Source organism: Apus apus, chromosome 3 (genome assembly GCF_020740795.1).
Source record: "Apus apus isolate bApuApu2 chromosome 3, bApuApu2.pri.cur, whole genome shotgun sequence".
Classification (NCBI taxonomy): Eukaryota; Metazoa; Chordata; class Aves; order Apodiformes; family Apodidae; genus Apus; species Apus apus.
Window position 1 is genome coordinate 15,105,492 of NC_067284.1, and position 20,961 is coordinate 15,126,452.

Consider the following 20,961-nt stretch of genomic DNA (forward strand, 5'->3'; position numbering starts at 1 on the left):
GGAGTAGCAACTGAAGTGACTTTTTGGAAGATGCTGGTCACTGGCTGAAGAAGGGAGAGTGTTTGTCTTCTGTCTGGAGTGCTGTGTCCAGTTCTGGGCTTCCCAGTTCAAGAGGGACAGGGATTGGAGAGAGTCCAACAGAAGCTACAAGGATGATTAAGGGACCACAATACCTGTCTTATAAGGAAAGGCTGAGAGACCTGGGACTGTGTAGTCTAGAGAAGAGAAGACTGAGCAGGGATCTTACTAATGTATATAAATATCTGAAAGGTGGGTGTCAAGTAGGAGGGGCCAGTTTCTTTTCAGTGGTGCCCTGTGATAGTGCAATGGGTGCAAGCTAGAACACAGGAAGTTCCACCTCAACAAGAGAAAGAACTTCTTTACTGTAAGGGTGAAGAGCACTGGAACAGGCTGCCCAAAGAGGTCACGGAGTCTCCTTCTCTGGAGACTTTCAAGACTCGTCTGGGTGTATTTCTGTGTGACCTGTCCTAGGCGGTCCTGCTTTGGCAGCGGGGTTGGACTCAATGACCTCCAGAGGTCCTGTCCAGCCCAAATCACTCCATGATTCTATGATTTTAGACTGAGGACATTTTGCTAGAGACCTTATGCTGCCCGATCGTGCTTGATCTGTTGCAAATGTGAACACAAACACATGCCATGTGGAGCTACAACTGAATCTGAGACTAAAATATTAGTACAGAAGGTAAATAATCAGCTGTGATGCTCCTCAGCCAGAACGCAAGGTGACACAGGAACATATTTCTTAACTCTTCAGCTTCCTGTGAATCTAAAAGCAGCAATGCATTTCCATGTATGCAGCTGCATAAATAAACCCAAAAGAGCTTTTGTGGTTGTTTAAACCAAACAAACAAATAAAAACCAGCTGGACTTTTTCTGTGATTTTTGAACAGCTTTATCCTGCCTCTCAGTAACATGAGCTCAGAGTCTTTTTCATATAAAAACCCAAGCAGTCATGGCTTTGCAGCTGCAGCAGAGCTGTGCACGCTGTCAGACTTGGCACTGCTCACTCCCTTGGTTACAGGGAGGGTTTGGTTTAGGCACTGTATGGGAAGGGGCACAAATCTGGAGATATGAGTAGATTTTAGGCTGCCCAACATCAATCATTTGCTTGAAAAATTGGTGAACTTTTTATAAGGGTTAACAGGAAAAATTTTTATGGGCACAACATGGGAGGGTGGGGTGTAGAGACTATAAAATAAAGCAAAAATGACCTCGTACCAGGTTGTGCCATCTATCTATGGCTCCCCCACCAAGGAGACAGTGTTTGTACAGTCACCCTTATCAGCACTGGGACAGGCACCATCTGCCATTTCAAATATAGACAGATGTACCACTTAATATTACTCAGCAAGTGGAACAAATTTGAAAACAAGGTTGAAAATGGGCACAGTTTTGAAAAACCCAACTTAGAAAATGCTCCTGGCTAGCAATGCCACCTCCAGAGTGGCAGTGAAAAGGTGACTCCTCTCTTCAGCCCCCTCCCCTGCAGAGAAAAGTGGTTGAGATTATAAACATTTTAACACAGTATGGGAGCCCACTATCACCTTAAACTTAAGTCTGTCTTATATAATTGAAGATAAATGTCTAATCTAGTGATTAGCACTCTATAAATACCACAGATCAGCAAGTGAAGGTTAGATGGCAGATTAGATATGTGGTGTGTATCTTCAGACTTACCTTTACACATTTTACTTATGATAAGATGAGCGAGGTCTTAACAAGTAATCTGTGGTCCAAAAAACCTAGATCCTTCCATTTTATTTTTAAATACATGAGGAACAATTAGCTCCTACCAGGGATTTAGGGCTAATGCACTGAGTCTTCCCTGTGACAAAATTAACATGCCCAAACTTCCCTGTTTGCCACAGGGTAACTTCTCTATCAATAATTCTTAAATAAAATATCTATCCAGATTAGGGGGAAAAAACTCTTCACCAAAACAGTTGCCAAGTGTTGAAACAAGCTGCCCAGGGAAGTGGTTGATTCCCAGTCCCTGGAGGTATTTTAAAGACATGTAGATGTAGCATTTAGGAACACGGCTTAGAGGTGGACTTGGCAGTGTTTAGAGGTTGGACTTGGTGATCTTAAACATTTTTTCCAACATAAACAATTCTATGATTCTAGGATGCTGAGTAGAAAATCTTGAAACTTTTAAATACTACAGGTTGAAAATTGAAGACAGGGAAAGATAAACCTCAGCACATTTAATAAGAGCATTTTATGACAGGGTATATATCATTTGCAAATATTCATATGAAGATACGAGTTGCTCATGAAGTCAAAGGTGACACAAGACATAAGCACTTCCATGCAGTTCACTGCTAATTTGAGAGACATGCAGACCTTCTTCTGGACCTGTTCCTGCATGCAGTAAATGACTGTTTTGCTCATTCAGTATTGAGATTTCAGTGTTCTGAGAACAACTGGTGCTTATTCTGGCATTTATGTTATTCCTGTCACTCTGAAAAACAGCTCTAGGATTTTCAGAAGCAAGCACATTTGCAAAAGTCATATTTTTGAAAGAGAAGTCTGGCTCTATTTGTCAAATAAAAATTTGCACTTAACTACATTTTAAAAAACACTATTATTTTAAGGTCAGTGGAAATTCCATTAAAGTATTTCAGGAAATGACCAGATCATTAGAGCAACTGAAATGTTTGCAAGGTACTGATTTCAAACACATTATAATACAGTGGATAAGAAATCAAGTGTTCTCTAGTCTTAGTGCAGCACTGTCCTTCAGGTCCCATACAATTTGAGAGTGATTTTATCATGCCATATGCCAGGGGCTGCTCCTGGCTTGCGGTGGCTGCCAAAAGGTTTTTCTCCTTCAGAGATGCCTGCATTGTCACCTCTCAAACTGGCCTTCAAAACAAAGTGGAGACATAACTTTTTTTCTTTTAGTTACCCTGGGAAACACGTGCAAGGAGCAGTGTCCTTGAGAGTGTCTGATACCTAGAATGAACACCTTAGAGTCCAGCCATGTACTTGAAAACATGTTCAGAAAGGCAAGATTCATCTGAAAGCAACTGAGAGTGTTGAAGAATCCCCATCAGTCAGTAGAACTGCAAGGCCTATGTGAATACATAAAAAGAAACAGAAGACCAAGAGCAGCATGACTCTGCAGTGTTTAGATTAGTCATCAATGATGCTTTCACCCTCCCCGATTCCTGTAACATGATGGCAAGAGCTTCAAGGCAGTCCAGTAGAAGGGAACATCCAAACTCGGAAGGATGGAAGCGTTTATACCTTCAAGACCTTCTTTCCTTTACAGCTCAGATCCAACAGTGACGGACATACTGGTCCAAACCTCTTTCCCTTCTCTTCCCTCCTCCTGCCCTGTATGCTTCTTGTTCATTAGGCCAGTCAAGCAGGAAAGGCTCTAGTACTTTCTATTCAGCCAGTACTTGATACCCTCTGTTGTGGAGATGTGAATCTCCTTTTGGACAGGGGTGGATAGTTTGTCCTGACTCAAACAAATCATAGCTATTCCCAGAACTGGCCAAGACCCTTAACACATTCTCAGTTTGTTGTGAGGTGTAGAGCTGTGCTGGGAAATGCCAAATGCCAGGATATACATTTCAAATTAAACCTCCTGTTCTGTACTCACACCACATATCCTGCTAATCATGTTTCATGCGATCTCATGTGAACACGAGACAGCTCATTACTTGATCTCATTTTGAGACTAGAGCTGATGTCAACTCCATGTGTGTGGTTGTCAGTATTTTGGAGGGTATTTCAACCCTATTCCCAGCTCTGTCTTTGGAGAGACTGCTGGAACCAGCATTAAACTGGCCCAGCAGTTCCCACCTGTGGTACGAGGTCACCCCCTCAGAGCTCTGTACTCCTGCTAGGTCCCATGCATTTTGCACCCACCAGACTCCTCAGAGTGTCTTACCAGCTTTGGAAAGCAGGAGAAAAGCCACCTGCAGAGAGAAATAAAGAACTTTGAGCTGATTCATTGGCAGAAAAGGACAGGAGAGATAGTCCATGGGATGGACAAAAACCTTATCTCTGATTCAGCAGAAGGACAATCTCACCAGCTTGAGGAAGATTCTTCTCAGGACCTTTGGGTAGGGCTCCCTCCAACCCTTTAGGTTATGCAGGACATGGGAACGATGACTGTGCCCAGCACACATGTTCCAGCTAAGGCAGAAAACTCCTCTTACTCCATTTTTCCAAACATAAGAAACAATGATCCTCATGAAAAGTCATGACAGCAATAATGACTCGTTGCATGTTAACCTAGTGTTACTTAAGTAATAAACTATGAATAATGGCAATGAGCAGCTTTATTTTGCAAATTGAGCACAGTAATAGACACCCAATAGAAAACAAATCTTTGAAAATGTTAATTTCACGCACATTTTCTCTTCAACTGTCAACATGAGAAGCCCAATTTATTGTGACTTCAGAGGTCATCTTTAAAAACCCTAAAATCTGGAGCAAAATGCAGTAAAAAAAGGGAGGAAAAAAGTAATTATGTTTTTATTTTAAATGTCAACACAAGATGTTTTAACTTTAAACATTTTGAAAGTTGCAACAAGCAATATAGAATATTTTTTAAGTGCCATGCAGATTAGCTAAAACCATTTCTTTTTGTAAGAACTTTTTTTTACCCCTAAATTCATGTGTCCACAGCAAGCTGAATGATTTGAACAGAATTCCAAGCAGAGGTTCAGCTGTCCTGTGAGCTGGCTTTCCTCACTCTGTTTGAATTTGTGCTTCAGGGTACACAGAGGAATGGCAAATTTTTAGTATAGCATGAAAAACCACATCTAGACCCAAAGTGTTATTTCAGGCACCCAGAGAACAACAAAAAATAAATTTATTAGAACACAGAAAATCCCAACCCACTAAACAATCACAGTAACAGGAAAGGAAGAGGTCTCTAAAAGATCCGACTTGCTTCTGAGGAGTATTACTGAGGATATTTTGACACCAGAGTAGGTGCACAAGAACTGATGTCATCAAAGTGAATGAATTCCCAGAGCTCCAGTTCCTGATTGATTCCACCTTTGCCATTTACAGTAAACCCATGAAAATGATTCAGATGCCACAGGGTGGTGCAACCACTTTGCTGCTGAAAAGGATGAGGGTGAGATTAAAAGTGAGGATCTAGGACAGTACCTGCCACCAGCTTCATGCCAGTGACAAATCATCACTGTCCCTAATTAGTGAGGTCTTTGAGCATTCTGCTACAGATGGAGGAGTTTAGTTAAAGAGAAGACCTGAAGAAAAACTAGGCAAACAAAATTATTGGACAAAGCATTATTACTGGTTAGTGTTGTTCATAGTTTTGATTATGAAGTTAAGACTTCATTGTCTGAGCTAGGATTTTGCTATGAAAGCTTTAATCTGAAGGAAGATTAAAAAAAGAAGTGGGAAGGTTTGTTTCTTTCTTTAATTTTCTTTCCTAACAGCAAAATAATTCTTCCCTGCAAATAAAGCATTTCTACCTCTGATGTCTGCAAGAAACCACACAGGTGGTTGGGTTTGGATGGGCCTTAGCTGCACATAGCTGATGTTATGATTCAAAATGCTTAAGGAAACAATGTGATGCTACATCAAAATATGCGTTACATTTATTAATAACCAAATGTTCTCTGCTAGCCCTTTCTTTTCTGCCTTCTGCTTAGTGTGCTTGCTTTTACCTGCTCTACAACCACCCAGCTACAACAGCTGGGCCTTGACCTTCTTTGGAATCATCACAAAGCAAATTAATATAAGTATTCAACATGTTCTAGCAATTTACAGGTGCATCCCAGCTCATTCCTCTCAAAAATCCCGTAACATTTCTAAATGTGAAAATAAAAACGGAAGGCAGATTAACCCCAATTACCATGTATCAGTATTTCCAAGATACTTGCAGGGATTCATCTTCACAATATGTGTTTCACATGTAACAGTTGCTATTTACAGTAATACCAAGAGCATAAGTGATGGAAAAATACTTTCCTGTTTATAGACTATTATGAAGCTTTGCTCTGTCACTTTTTCCAAGACTTTTTTTCCTCCATCATTTGACAACTTCTGAATCCCTGAATGTGCAGCTGGATTAGCTATAAACAGGATGTTGACCACACACCAGGTGCCTACATGCATGAACCCTGTGACTTTTGATCTGACAATAATCTCCATGATTTTATTATTTATTTTCACTCTAACCATCTTAAAGGTAAACCAAACTACCTGGACATAACTGCAAAATCCAAGGACAGAAAATTATATGCAGGTTGACTTCACAGAGAACAACTGATAAGAGACCAATCTGACAGCTGACTGTAGTTAACCTTTAATTCAGATCCAGCAGCAGCATATGCTGCTAAATATGCTGTTTGAAAAGCAAAAAGACACATAACCCCATCTTGTTTAGGCAACAAGTAAAATTCCTGGAAAATGTTAAACTCTGGTCTGACATGACCATGTTTACTCTATAAAGTAACCATGCAGTGAGTACCATTTGACACTCAGCCTCAAGTAGGATTGTTTTGATCTTTATTTCACCCTGTGAAACCAGTGCTTTAAAGTCAATTTTGCAAAGATACCAGTGTTTCTTTTTAAAAGGAAAAATCATCATTTACACATAGTTTTATTTAAGCACAAACAGGCCTCTCTAATCAGGTTTTATCTACACTTCACTGTGGTTTAAAGCAGTCCAAAAGAAAGCCTGTGAGCAGCTTTCCCCAGCTAAACTCATCATGGCTGATTCTTTCTTGCTGCACTTCCTTCCAGTGATGTAATTGTAATAATTTCTCAGTTTATATTCACAAGAGATATAGAGCAGAAAAAAAAAGGCATGCCATGTATGCCCACCTAAACTTATTGACCAAGTCCTTCAGACCTTCACCCCTATCTTCCACTGCCTGCAGACATTTCAGTCACTTCAAACAAACAGGATTTCCATGTGAAAATGAAAACAGAGGGGCAAAGGCTATTTTGGGCAGTGCTGCCATACAAGATACAGCTGGAAATAGAAATCAGGTTTGCAGTGAGCATTCTGCAGGAACACAAATGGGATCTGTATCTTCCCACATCAGAGACAGTGACCAGGAGCACCACCTGTGATGAACAACTTACAGGGCAACATGTACAAAGGAGAAGATGAGGTATGCAGGCTCAGAGAGGCCACAGTTTGTCACACAACCCTGTGGTAGATCTGAGACTCAAAACCATTTTAGCTGTTTCTTCACCTGCTGCCCTGCCAGCCATGGCCCTGCAGAGTCTGAGGCTGAGCCCACTCACGGTCTCTCACTTTGTAGGACAGATCCCTGCTACTGAAGCTTGACGCATTTGGGAGCCTGTTCTCATGCTGACAAGACTGAAGTGGCCCAGCTTCTGACGTACAAATAGAAACAATTTTGGGACACAACTCCAAGGCCTGCAGGACTTCCCAGAGAAGTGCACACCTCCGCCAAGGTAATAAATTGAATGGACCTCACAGGAAGCTTCCCTGGGCAACTCTCCTGCAATGCTGGGCACAGCAGCTGTCTTTGGCTTTCAGGCCCTTCACAATTAAAGGAGTTGAGAGATATTACCTTTGCTTGGAAAAACAGGGCTGTGGCAAGAGCTCAGAGCTAAATCACTTCTTATTTTCTCTCCATTTGAGCCTGTTCATTCACAAAGCTCATCTCCCTTCTAGGAGTTACTGAAAGGGCTAGTATAAGATGTGTACCATAACAGAAGGTGTTGTGTGCTAGGGTCAGATACCTATAATCCAGGGGAAGAGGAAAATATATCAGAAATAGGCATTCTCACAGGATGGGAGTTTAAATAATTGTTTTTTCCCCTAAAAGTGTCCTTTAAAATGCAGGGGACAGTGCACTATGCAGTTTGCAAGAACTCTGCTGTTGGCAGTACTGTGGTGCCCTCAAGTGGATGCAAAACACACAGAAACAGGTAGCCTGTGTCCTCCCCGTGAGCACAAGCCATGCTCTCTGGTTTGCATCCCCAGACTGCACACACAGCACGTGCCCACCCTGAGAGCCTTCTGCAATGCCAGAGGAATAAATGCACTTCAACATTAAAAAACTGTCACACCAAAAATTTCACATTTAGTTAAGGGAAATCTGTTTTTCAAGGAACAGCACAAGCTCAGGAGGGGCAGTTTGAGTGAGACAACCCTAGTCTGGGACTAAAGCAAGTTCAGGTGTATGGATCCAAACCACACAGTGCCCTGGCCCTCGGGGATGGGGAAGAGGCCCAGGTCTGCTCTACCTACCAGAGCAGATAGCCACTGCCACCAAAGAAGAGGGAAAGGTGCTCCTCTGGAAGGTCTGTGTCACATAAGGGTGAAGGTATAACATGGGCACTGCACGAAGCACATCTCTGAAACCAGCATGAGTCCTGAGCCAGGCACACTGGTAGTCACTGCAGCACAGGCTCCAGCAGACACCTTTAGAGAAGACAGGAAAGATCTTGAGAAGCTGGAGTGAAAATAAGAAGACCCTGACACACAGTTCCTAAAACAATCCCTCATATTTAAGACTATCCAGTGAGCCTGGCTGAGCTTACTGCTCAGAGGACATTGGGCAAGTCATGCTACTACTAGATGACTTGAATTCATGGTGGGCGATGCAAAACTTAAGTTAGGCTTAGCTAGTTTACCTTGGCTAAACACTTCACAGGCAGAGGTCTGTTAGAAGAGCAATGCAGGTGTTGATGCACATTCATGCATGTGCTCAGCTTGCTGCCTATCATGTCCTTTCCTGCAGAGCTGCTCCCCAGCCAGGCAGTCCCAGCCTGTCCTGGCACCCAGGGCTCGGCATTTGTCCTTGCTGAATTTGAATGCAGACCCTGTTGGCCCACTCCTCCAGCCTGCCCAGGCAAAACAGCCCTGACCTCAAGCATTTATCATCTACAAATTTGCATTGCACTGCCTCCTCCAGGCCGTTGATGATGACATTCAAGAGGACACACTCCAGAGCCAAGTGGAGAACTGCAGGGGTCTGTAAAGCACAACCCATTAGGCACTGTCATCTCAGTCCAGTCATCCAAACAGCTTCTCACCCAACTTCTAGTTATCCATCCATCCACCCAGTACCTAGTATCACTCTTAGGCTACAAAAGTACTGTGGGAGGCAGTGTCAAAAGCCTCACTAAAGCCAAAGTAAACACCATCCCTTGCTTTCCCATCATCCCCAGATCCAGTAATTTCATCATAGAAGGCAATCAGGTTGGTCAAGCATGACAATCTTCTGAGCAGCTGTGGAAAAAACTGACTATATAAAATTAGAGCTACAGCAAAATGTACTTCTTCAGTATATGGTCAATAGAAGTCAATCAGAAACAGCTGTCTAGCAAAGGAGAATGGAATTAATACTTCCTTTAAACAGGTAAACTAAGTTCAGAAATAGGTACCTAATTTAGCTTACCCAATCAGCTGCTTCAGACTGTTCTCATGCAAAAGTATCTGATGCACTGATAAAAATTCTAGTAAAGGTTTAACTCTTGGAGGAGTTGAATATAAGAACCTGCCTGCAGTGCAGTGACTGTGAGACACTGAAGTGCCTGAGCAGTGTACTCTTAGAACAGCATCAAGGGGTTCTGCCCAATGGGCTGGTAGGAAGTGTACCAGACACCAACAGGCACCAGTAACCAGCATGTTTGAGCAGAAACAGCAAGTTTGGTCACAGTGTATAATCATTACAAATTTTGGACCTGTTTATTGGCAGACAGCTTTGTTTGACTCTAGACAAAACCAAAATTTTTGTCATCAATGGCCTCAATAAATGCACCTTTGAAACATGCCAAAAGGCTCTGTGTGTTTGAAGTCAACACACAACTTGCAAATCAAATGCCAACCTGGGAGAGATTTGGTGAGTGCAGAAATCTTTCCCTGAGGATCCATGAGAAGTAAGCTAAAATATAGTCTGGAGCCAGCAGTGTATCAGTAGACTACTGTACAGCTCAGACAACAGCTAAAAGCTGTAACTCAAAACAATAACATACAAAAAAATAAGGTAAAGCTATGAATACAAAAGATTATAAACAACCTCTTACTAGCGTATGGGGAAACTTTCAGTACAGGTAGAAACCTGTTTAAGGGCACCTAGACTCTGACTAATAAAATGATTATATGTAGATTTAAGAAGGCTAAAAGACATTTCATATTAGCTTGAAATGATTAGGTGGATTTAAAATATTGTGAAGACCTGCCAGTTTTTTGCGCAAAATATAGGCCCATACAAACAAGAGAAGCGACTGGCAACACAGCACACCAGCTCTTACACCAACACCAGTATCAATTTGACATTGACTAGGCAATGATGTGTTGCACTAGAACATCATCACTGATGACAACATACCCCAGGATACTACTTGACAACAGTATGAAGAGAACAGACTGGCACTGCTTTGTTCCTGCCATGATACTTTAGGCCAGCTGAATAACCACAAAGGAAGCAAACCTGCACTCTGGCTGCTGCTGGTACAGACCAGATTTTGACACCACCACAAGACACATTAAAAGCTGGCAGTCATTAATGCCAGGACAACCAGGAAGCAGCTGTTACAGCAGAAACACAACATTAAGCCATTAAAACATGATACTATGCTCAGGGAAAGTAGTTGATCTCAGAGTGAAGAAGATGCAGCAGAACATTTGCTGAGGAAGTCTCTTCTAATCAGTTCCTCAGCACTCACCAAGCACCAGTGCTGGCTCCAGCTGAAATGATCTTCCCAGGGCAGATGTGTCCCACCAAACCAGCAGTGTGACAAGGGCACTGACTTGTAGTCCTGCCTCAGACTGAGCTACTCAGGCTTCCGATTCCTTTCTGACCACCTCTCCCACCCTGGGCAGTAGTGCTGCCTGCAGGAAAGGACTGCTGTCCAGAGACCATGGGGACTACAGCAAAGACTAAATATCACGCTGTGCTACACCCTTATGAGAGATTAGCATCCTCAAAAAAGTAGTAGAAAAATATTTTCAAGAAGTTCACTTTACTAAATAGCCCCTAAATCTATAAAACCAAAAGCCAGTCAGTTTCACATTGTTCAGCAAGGAGCACAGAAGAGTTGCACGATTTTCTTTTAAATACACATGGTCACAGATTAAAATAAAATGGCACGACAAAAACAAAAGTAGATTTAAAATTACTGGTTTTGATTTTTAAAGAGCATGAACTCCAGATTTATAAAATCTGAGAAGCTTAACAAAATTCTCATTTAAAACCTAAGCTAAGATTGTCTTTGCAAACAGTATTAAAACAAACAGGATAAGGATATACAGATAACTAAACTTAGACATAAACTGAAAAGAAACCAATTATCTGCCCTGGTTTTCAGTGAGGTTCATAATATCTCCATGGGTCACTGAAACTGATGATGGCATCACTGCATACTCACCCCAGGCCATTCTTCTAACACATTTGAAGATTACTAAGATTTTTAAAAAGGCACAAAGATGCTGATTTACACAAGATTAATTAGCTTGATCTCAAAAGTGTGCCTAGATTTAAGAAACATAACAATAATGTAGAAAGTGATGCAAATTACAGCTTGGGTTTATTAATAAGTGAGACTCTACTAAACAATTTCTTTCCTCCTGACAGGAGATCAGGAGGATTGCATACATCTTCATATACAGCTTTGGTACAACAACTTCTTATGGGTTGAAATGGGGAAAAAGTGAACCATTAAGAGAGATAACATACGGTACTAAAGCAGGTCCTGCTCATCATGTGATTTTGGATGTCATCCTGCTGGTCAGAAAGAAATCAGAAGGCTGAGGAGCTTGGTGCAAAGACAAGTTACTTCTACAGAGAAGCCCGACTCAACTTGGCTAACCAGAAGGAAGTCCAGGAGAAAGGAAGAGGGCACCAGACAGCTTCTCACCCTTCCAGAGAGGCTCTTGACAGCTCACGAGGCACAATAATGGAGACACAGCACCTCCCTGTTGCTGGTTGAGCTTGGTTTTTTTCATTGGATCCATTCACAGCAGGAACTACAGTATGTTCTTGCTGCAGAGGGAAGTAGAGGCTTAATCTAGTCCTGTGTTGGTATCTTTATCATTCTTTTATGCTTAGCCTGTATTAGGAAACTCTTCATTATTAGTCTATGATGTTCTAAAGGATACTTAAGATGTAAATCCATTAACCTCTGTGACACCTTATCCCAATATAGATTTTATTATATTTATTATTATAATAATTTCAAAATTGAGAGGAAAATTTATTTTGGTTAGAAAGAACAAGCAAGTCTCCACTTGCGATGACTGCAGTTTACTGTAAGCAGGTAAGATGAATAAGCTGTTACGGAAAACGTGCTTGGATGCACTAGCTTTGGACACACAACTCATACATTAGCAATGTTTAAGGATTAACTCGTCACACAACCAGTCTTTATGCACATCGCTTCTGTGAACATACAGGTTCTCAGACAGTCAAAAGCAGGATGTTCAACATCCAGGTTTATTTTTCACTAGTCTTCCATGAACCAAAACCTCCCTGAACTCAAAAACGTCCTTGACCAATGGCTGAAGGGGAAAGATTGAGGGCTTCGATATAATGACAGACCACAAAGTGAACAGTAAATGCTGTGAGGCTCCTTATCTTCCCACAGACTTCCTCCAGATCCAGAAAGGACCTAAAGTCCATGACATGGAGGCCTTATGCTAGGGACTGTGGCAGGAGTCTGCCCAAATGATACTAGGCACCTGTCAAAAATGAAACTCAAAAGAATGTGAAAGGAACACTGAACTCCTTGAACTGGCATTTCCCCATGAAACCCCTGCTGGAAAGCTTCCAGCTGTCGCCCTATAACAGGGAATAAGGTCATACATAAAGCAAAGTATGAGGCAAGGCGCTGTGGGAAGGCTGAGCACACAGGGAACTGTGCAGAGGAAGGGCTAGTTAAACAAGTTTTGCAGAACTGGTTATAGACCTGCCCATGCAGAAATAAATCCACCAGTGTGCCAAAGTGGTTATTGGAACATCGCCACCTGCACTGACCGAAGCTGCCAGCAGGAACTGCTGCTGGCATTATCAGCAGGCTATGTGTGAAATGTGACCTGGTGCCAACTATGTCAGTATGTGATTACAAGCAGAGCTGAGAAAGTTAAAGAATGTGCAGGACCTAGAGGTGCATCGTAAGATTGAACCCAGAGACCAAACCTCTAACAAGCAGACCTGGATCCTTCCCCTACCACAAAGTGCTGTAGCTGACTACTCTGCTACTTGCTTTCTCATAGTCTTGCTCCCAGCTTGCATCCAGGCATGCCTTTACCATGATCCTAGTTTCCAGATGCCCTTCTGAGGTATGCTGAAGGATCTCAGCAAGTTACAGTGAAGCTACAAACCTGCATGACTACTTGAGGCAGCGGCTGAGGTGGAATGCACAGGTGGGATGGCAGAGAACATTGTACAGATATGGTCGAACCATCGCCAGGACACAAAATGCCTGCTAAAACATGATTGCTTTTCAGTTGACACTGATGTAACTAATCAAATCCATTTGAATGTCGCTTGCGAAAACTGTTGTGTTGACAGGCATGGAGATTGAAATCAAGTATCTGCTACCCAAGGAAACCCAGCCATAGGGCTCTAATTAAGGAATCTGAGTGTTGCCACAGTGGGTTAGAGCAAGAGGCGGTGTGGTCTGATATCCTTTTCCAACATGAACACTTTCAGCAAAGTGAGTAATTCCATCTCTGGCAAAACACCCCAGATGCTTGGGATCAGAGTTTTAAGAGAAATTCCCAAGCCAGAGATTACATCCACACCACATATTCAGTGCCAAGGATTATCCTAACCTCCTTGAATGTATATAATCTCTTTCTGAACACACTTACACCTTTGGCTTCTAAAATATCCCCCACTAGCCTATTTCAAACATAATTACATTTTGCATACTGAACCCCAGTATTTTCCTTTTATCCATTTGAAAACTCTAATCATGTCATCAGCTCCTAGTCCTGTGCAATGCTGATTTCTCCCCTTCAGGACCCTGCCAGAGTGATAGTTTCCTAAGAGTCATCCAGCTTGCAGTCTTGCATGGAAGTAGTGCCATCTCTTTGGACACATCTCTAGTTTTACTAGATCCTTTTCAAGGACTGCAGGCAGCATTCAAACCAGAAACATTTATATAGGAGCACATCAATATTTTGCTTTGTTCTGTTCCTTTTCCGATAATTTCCTAATTGGCTTCTTCAGTACAAGCATTGGGCAGATATTTTCAGAGAACCACATATAATGCAGAAGAACCTTCTCTAACATCCCTCCAAAGTCCCTTGAGTTATACACATATTAGGATACTTTCCTCCAATGTAGATTCCTTTGTGTTCTGTCAGTGTAGACTTTCCTCTGCCGCTTCAAAAATAAGATTCTTCAACCCATTTTCCCATAGGAAGCTCTAAGTTTTATTTTTCTGAATACTCCTGCATCAACAATCGATCTGCTATTTAACTCTCAGATCTCTTGGGAATGTGCATTACCAGAGCTCCCTGACTCACCTTTCTGGTAATCTTCCTTAGGTGGGAATGACTGACTACTTATTCCCTAGCTTTCTTCCACCCATTTACTCTTGAGATTTTTCACTTTGTCTTGACACATTAGCTTCTCTTAGGAACTGTTGAAGGACCTTGCATTAGTAGCTTTTAGAAAATCTAGATATGCCATATATGAGTTTTATGCTCGTGGACTCATTGGAAAGAACTAAGTAGATCTGTAAGCAGTATTTCTCTGCAAAAGATTCTCTCTTGATAATTTATATTCATCCATATATCCTCTCATTCCACTCTTTTGTATTTCCTCCCTTTGATTAATTATGGAAGCCATACTTGGTAGCCTAATTTACAAGCTCCAACATTCTTAAAGACCAGTATCACATTTACTACCTTCCATTTATGTGTTCCTAAAGCCAGTTTAAAAATCACACAGCACAATGTCCTAGCACACCTACTGCAAACTCCTTGGGCTCCTTCAGTCAGTACTACCTGGGCCTAGAGAGCCGTTAGTGCTCATTTTTATCAACTGCCCTAAAAAGCTCCTACTGGCACATCCATTTCAAATAGTTTGAATTATTATTGTTGAATTGAAATATTATTGAATTATTATCTCCCACAAAGCAAGGCTCTGACATGAAAACCTCTGAGTTCCTCTGCTCTGAACACTGATGCAGGTAAGAATTTACTTTTCTGTCACAGACTTCTCTTCCCAGAGGTAAGAAGTAAGAGCAGCAAAGGGAGCATTCCCTAACTCAAGGCAAACAATAAGCTGAAACCCAGGATTTCTTTGAAGCTCCATTTGCTCTCCCTAAAACCAATTCTTTGCTCACACTTGTGTTGCCCAGCATGCATTACCACAGTTAGGAAACATCTTTACCTGTACAGTGCTGGACCTCTGCCAAGTCCCAAGACAGACACTTGCCTTTGAGTCAGGTACCCAAGTCCTGCTCAAGACTCAGGACTCCTGGTTGCCTCATTACTGATGTACCTTATTGTCTGTGGGTACCTTCACCCATAAAACTCGCTTAAGTAACCCAGTGCCACCACTGGCAACAGGCACTGCTGGCTTCAGAAGGGTGCACCCAGCTGCCTTTTAATAAAACCTACATGAATTTGGAAACCCTGTCTCTGCAGCTAAGTTCCTTGAAGGTCACAGGTCACTAAGTATGTCCAAATCACACATAGCAGAGGCAGCCACTGAAGCTATTTTGCATTATTAGCACATTCATCAGCAAACTGAGACATGTAGGTGCCGACCTTCCTCTGCCTGAGGGACAGAGTCTTGTGGATGGCTCAGGAGTCCCTCCACCACACAGCAGCTGCTGCAGTGCCCAGCACTCCTCAGCCACTGCAGAGGGGACATCACTGTCTTCTGCTGCACAGAACTGCCATCACTGAACACAGCAAGTATTGTACAGACTCACAGGACAAACAGCTTTCTGCCAAACTGAAAGCAGACAAGGGCTTTAAAGACTCCCAAAAATACTTTCTCCAAGACCACAGAGGAAGCATCAATGCCAAGAATCTAATTCATACTTCCTTAAATAAAGTTAACTGTATATTTAACTTGTTTTCAACACCTATGTAAAACAGGGAAAAAAACTTGAGACAGAGATAGACAAAGCATGTAATAAGCAGATATTCAAACTTTACTTGCACTTACCATGTAACATGCACATTAAGCAGATACAGAGAAAAGCCAGAGATCTTTACAATACCCAAGACCCAATGGGCTGATGCTGTTGAATCACTGACCTTTTCCTTGTGTTTATTAAGGGTTCAAAACAATGGCAACAATATTCCTCATTAAATTAGTAACCCCCTTCATTGCAAAAGCTGCCTGATTTTAGCAATTCATCTGATCAGAGCTGGCATCTTGGAATTGCATCACTGTTTAGCTGAGGATATTCCACCTGCCAAAGGGAGAAATTGAGGTGAAGAGTCAGATTTTTATCTCAGGTTTCATTTCAGCAACTCCCATGAAAGTGTATGGGTAGTCTGTACAAAGACTTCTTCTGTTTCCATATAGGTGTACAACTGTATATCCTACAAGTAACCACACTACCTTGCCTGCTCCATTCTTTATAGCCTTTATCTTGCAAGAAGATTTATCTCTTAATTACTTTATGTAGAGCAGAGAGCAAACAAAGGCATACTTTGCAAGCTCACTGACAGACAGACAGACTCCTGGCAGGTGGGCACAGATAACTGAGCTGGGAGACATATATGCATTGAGCAGGAAGGGAATACTTTTGTATTACCCATTTATACTTAGCTGAAATAGGATGTGTCTTAGCCACGAAAGAGTAACATAAAAGTGTATTTGTTTTATCCTTGCTACTGAGAACTTATGCAAACTGAGGGTTCAGCAAGGCAGTATGAGAGTGTAGACAACAGGAAGAAAGTAGAAGTTCATTTTCAGCTCTTACTTTATATCTGCTGCCATAACTGGCACATGAAAGGATTAGCCTGTGATCCTTGCTGAAAAGCTCAGGAGTAAGCTAGCCTTCAGAGGCTTTACTTCAATTGTATAACTTAATTTGATACATATCACTGCTCCCAGAATAAATTACCTGTTTAGCATGCAACCACTGAGGTGCTTAAAAAAAATTAGATTTAAAGGTTGAAAGTTTCCAAACCCATTTTTTTTTTAAACAAGAATTACTAAAGGGACCTTACCAAAATGTTCTCATTTACATTTCTACTCTGTATGTAATTGTGGTATCTCAGTATTAGCTGATACAGCATCATACTACACACATCCAGAAAAGGTTTTTTTCCAACTAAAAAAATTCTGCTACTCCATGAGTCTATAAAGGTGATTACAGACATACCCTGATCTGGTTTAGTCATCTTCTGCTTATTTTATAGATAAACAATGTCCTGAACTGTGGACTTGAGAGTATCATTAGTGCATTTTGCAATCTCGAAAAAGCTTCAGGCAGCAATCTGTTACCCAACATTTAAAACTGGTATTTTCTGTCCTTTAAAGTTACTCATGCATAGCTGTTTTGTACTTTACATGTTTTAAGTTCCCAACAGAATCTGAAAAGGGAGATGGTTGTCTCTAAAGAAAACAAAACAAACAAAAACAAAAAAAGGAGTGGATTGAGGGCAAGTGGCAGCTGCCAACATAGAAGCTCTGTAGTGGGGAAGGAGTATAAATCAGTTCCTGTTTGCAATGGAAAATTTAAAAGGGATGACTGATAACCCAACACCTCTCATCAGCCCCAGTTCTCTTTCATGAGCTCTCTTGCATGCCAGCTGTGCTTTCCTGTGGGTTCTTTAGCAGTCATGAAAAGACAGAAAGGACTGGTAAACCATACGCTACAACAGAAAAAGACATGTAGCACTGCTTCTCTGCATATTCAACACTAACCAGAAAAGCAAAACAGTGAAAGTTAAAAATTATAATAGTAGAATAATTATGCAGAAATATTTCAAAATCTGTAATCTAGACAAGTAGTTGGGAAACATTTCAATAATTCTTCATTTAAAGGTTTCAGCAGAATAAGGATTTTCTTCACAAGTTTTCCTCTGAAGAGGTGGGTACTTCCCCCCACTCCCCAGAGGAAGCCAGAGATAGTATTTCAGTTCCCACACTGTGAGTAGTTTCTCAGACTGCCTAGAACATGAAAAGTGCAGAAGAGTAGTATTTTTTCTTCAGTAGTAGCTTCAAGTTTTAACTATAACATTTATATAACAGACAAGCAGAGTACAATTAGCATATGTACTCATTATGCTTGGAATGTCACTGAACTTCTGCAGGAATAATGAAGTCTGTGATTAAAAAAGTCAGAAAGAACAGGACCATTACAGAAAAAGTCTAACTTTTTTCCCTAGAAATATGGGATAGCTCCACCCATACCCACAGATGAGTAATTGAGGCTCCACAGCCTGTTTCATATAACAATTAGATCAAAAGTTAAGTTTCTCACTCCAAGTTTGCCCTGACAAGAAAGGGAGATGTGCTGGTCCTGCACATGTCCCATCACTGTAGTGAGCACACATTCTCTTCCCCCTGCTTCAGCCCTCCTCCCAGAGCAGTTTTCATTCCTAATCACTCTCCCTGTGTATTCCTGAGAGTCACTGCTCACCTGAAACAAAGGAGGGCAGGTATTGGAACAGACACAGAAACACCACACCCCAGAATAATTAATACTCTTTTACAAACACTTGTTCTGTCGAAGTAGGATAGTCCTAACTGGCATATCAATGTGCTGGGGGCTTAAGAGTTTTGAAACACAAGATTAAGCAGGGACCTAATGAAACTACATAAATGCTATTTTTCATTAAAGAACCTTTACATTTTTAAAAATAATTCTTTTGCTGCGTTGAATAAGAATTAAAAACAAAGCTTCCCACCTATCACAGCGATCTTTTATTATATTAGCAAGCTCTGACAATCTCATTTAAAAATCAAACCTACTAAATCAAAGCTACCAAAGTTTATGAAAAAATACAACACTTGTGTTTCATGTATCATTTGAGATCAAAGAGTGTGCTATTAATCTCTCTCATTCTTCAGTGCTTACAGGGCTATAAAGTCATCAAAAACCCACAAAGTCAACAGCAGGAAAGATAGAAAGAACACATTAAAATAATGTCTCTTTCCATATTGCCAGAGAGCTATTTACAATAACTCACACTTTCCTCTGCTATCAACTTCAGATCAAGACATTATGATAGTGCCATAAGTGATACCAGTAAAGCTACTTACTGCCCAGCATGCAAACATGGAAAAAGGTAATGTGAACCGAAGAACCAAGCAAAGTACAGCTGCCTCCCTGTATCTTGGTCACTGCAGAAATAGCTGTGTCTTCCAGGAATAAAAGTTAATACATTTTCTTTAACTGAAGTTGTGTGATCCCCCATGAACACTAAGGAAAAGCAGAATGGAGTATGCAGCACAATATGCCTATTCCTGTAAGATAAGCTTACCTAGACAAAGAGAAGGAAGGTATCTCAGTCCTGCTAATACGCCTGGCAAAGGCAGTAAGAATTCTCCTTTTATTTGGTAAAACTGGAAGTTCAAGAACAATATCCATACCCTCAGAACATCAAACAACTACCCAGTATTTTGCGATGCTCAAAGTAATTTGTAATAATTTCCTGGACTCCAGATGCACCTTCCCAAGGCAGTAAGATGTGGTGGCTTAAGCAAGTCTCCAGCAGCAAGAGTGACCAGCTGCCAGCCCCAGGCAGCTGATCTACTCCACCTGCCAGGTGGCATACAGAAAACAGAAGTGCTGTGAACACACACTTTCACCACAGAGGCAGAGGGAATTTCCAGGCACTCAATTTATGCTTCAATACTTGGATGCCTAAATCAATACTTCTGTCAGAAAGTAAAACCTGGTAGTTTAAAATAACTACCCTCCTTCTTCAGCAGCTTTATGGAAATTTCACAATACTGTTACAGGTTCAGATTAACAGGCAATTAGCTGCACTGAGATTTTTTTTATCTTCTAAATCTTTAAAGAGTCATGGAAATAAAAGCTACAGAAATCAACTGGCAGTAAGTCAGTAAAACCTTGCATTCCAAGATCAAAAAGAAATAACCAAGTCCTGTAAATTCAGGCAATCTGAAAAAAAAACCAACCAAAACCAAAAACAACACCACCACCAAAAAATGAAACAAAAAAATTCGAAACAGGGCAAAGACAACAATATTTAAATATATGCTAACAATGAAAGAAACCTCCCATAACTTTGGCCTTTGTGACAAATTATGTTACAACATCTTTTCTCAGTATGAGTTATCCAAACAAACACAAAATACAAAAGTTATCACAGAGACTTCAAAATATTTCAATGTTTTTCTGAAGCTGAGAAAACATGAACTCAGTAACCTAACATGCAGAAGTTATAAAGGAAAGCTACCCCAGTGCTGACCTTCAACTTTTCCCATCACTGATCAAGACATATGACATACTCTTGATTCTTGCAGATAAACAAGGAAACAGCCACTTTAATAATGCAGTTGGGATCTTTACATGCAGGGCTGTTATGAATGAAAGTTAAAACAGACTAATTAAAAGTGTTTGATCAAGTTAGAGAACTGACAAGCTCCATGTTTTAGAAGGCATCTGAAGACAGCATGGCAGCTGTCATAAAACTGAAGGCAAGATTTTTTTTCCCCAATTTAAAATAGATATTTTAACATCTTTCAAACATTTAAGGAAATGTAAAATTCATACACTTGCACCAGAAACATAACTCAGTTTAACAAAACCTGATCAACCTCCTAATTGTATAAAAAACCCAGCCCTGTTACATACAGTGCATTTTAAAAGAGTGCTTAGTATTAATGCTTTTAAAAATTCAAATTATGATTTCTGACCATACTGAATCTTGATGGATTCTCTATTATTTTGATACTTGAAAAACATATTTGATTTACAGGCATTTTATTCATATAACTCTTCAGCACAGTACTGATGCTTTCACCATGTCACTTAACCACAGGAACAGCTCAAAAACTGGGAACCATT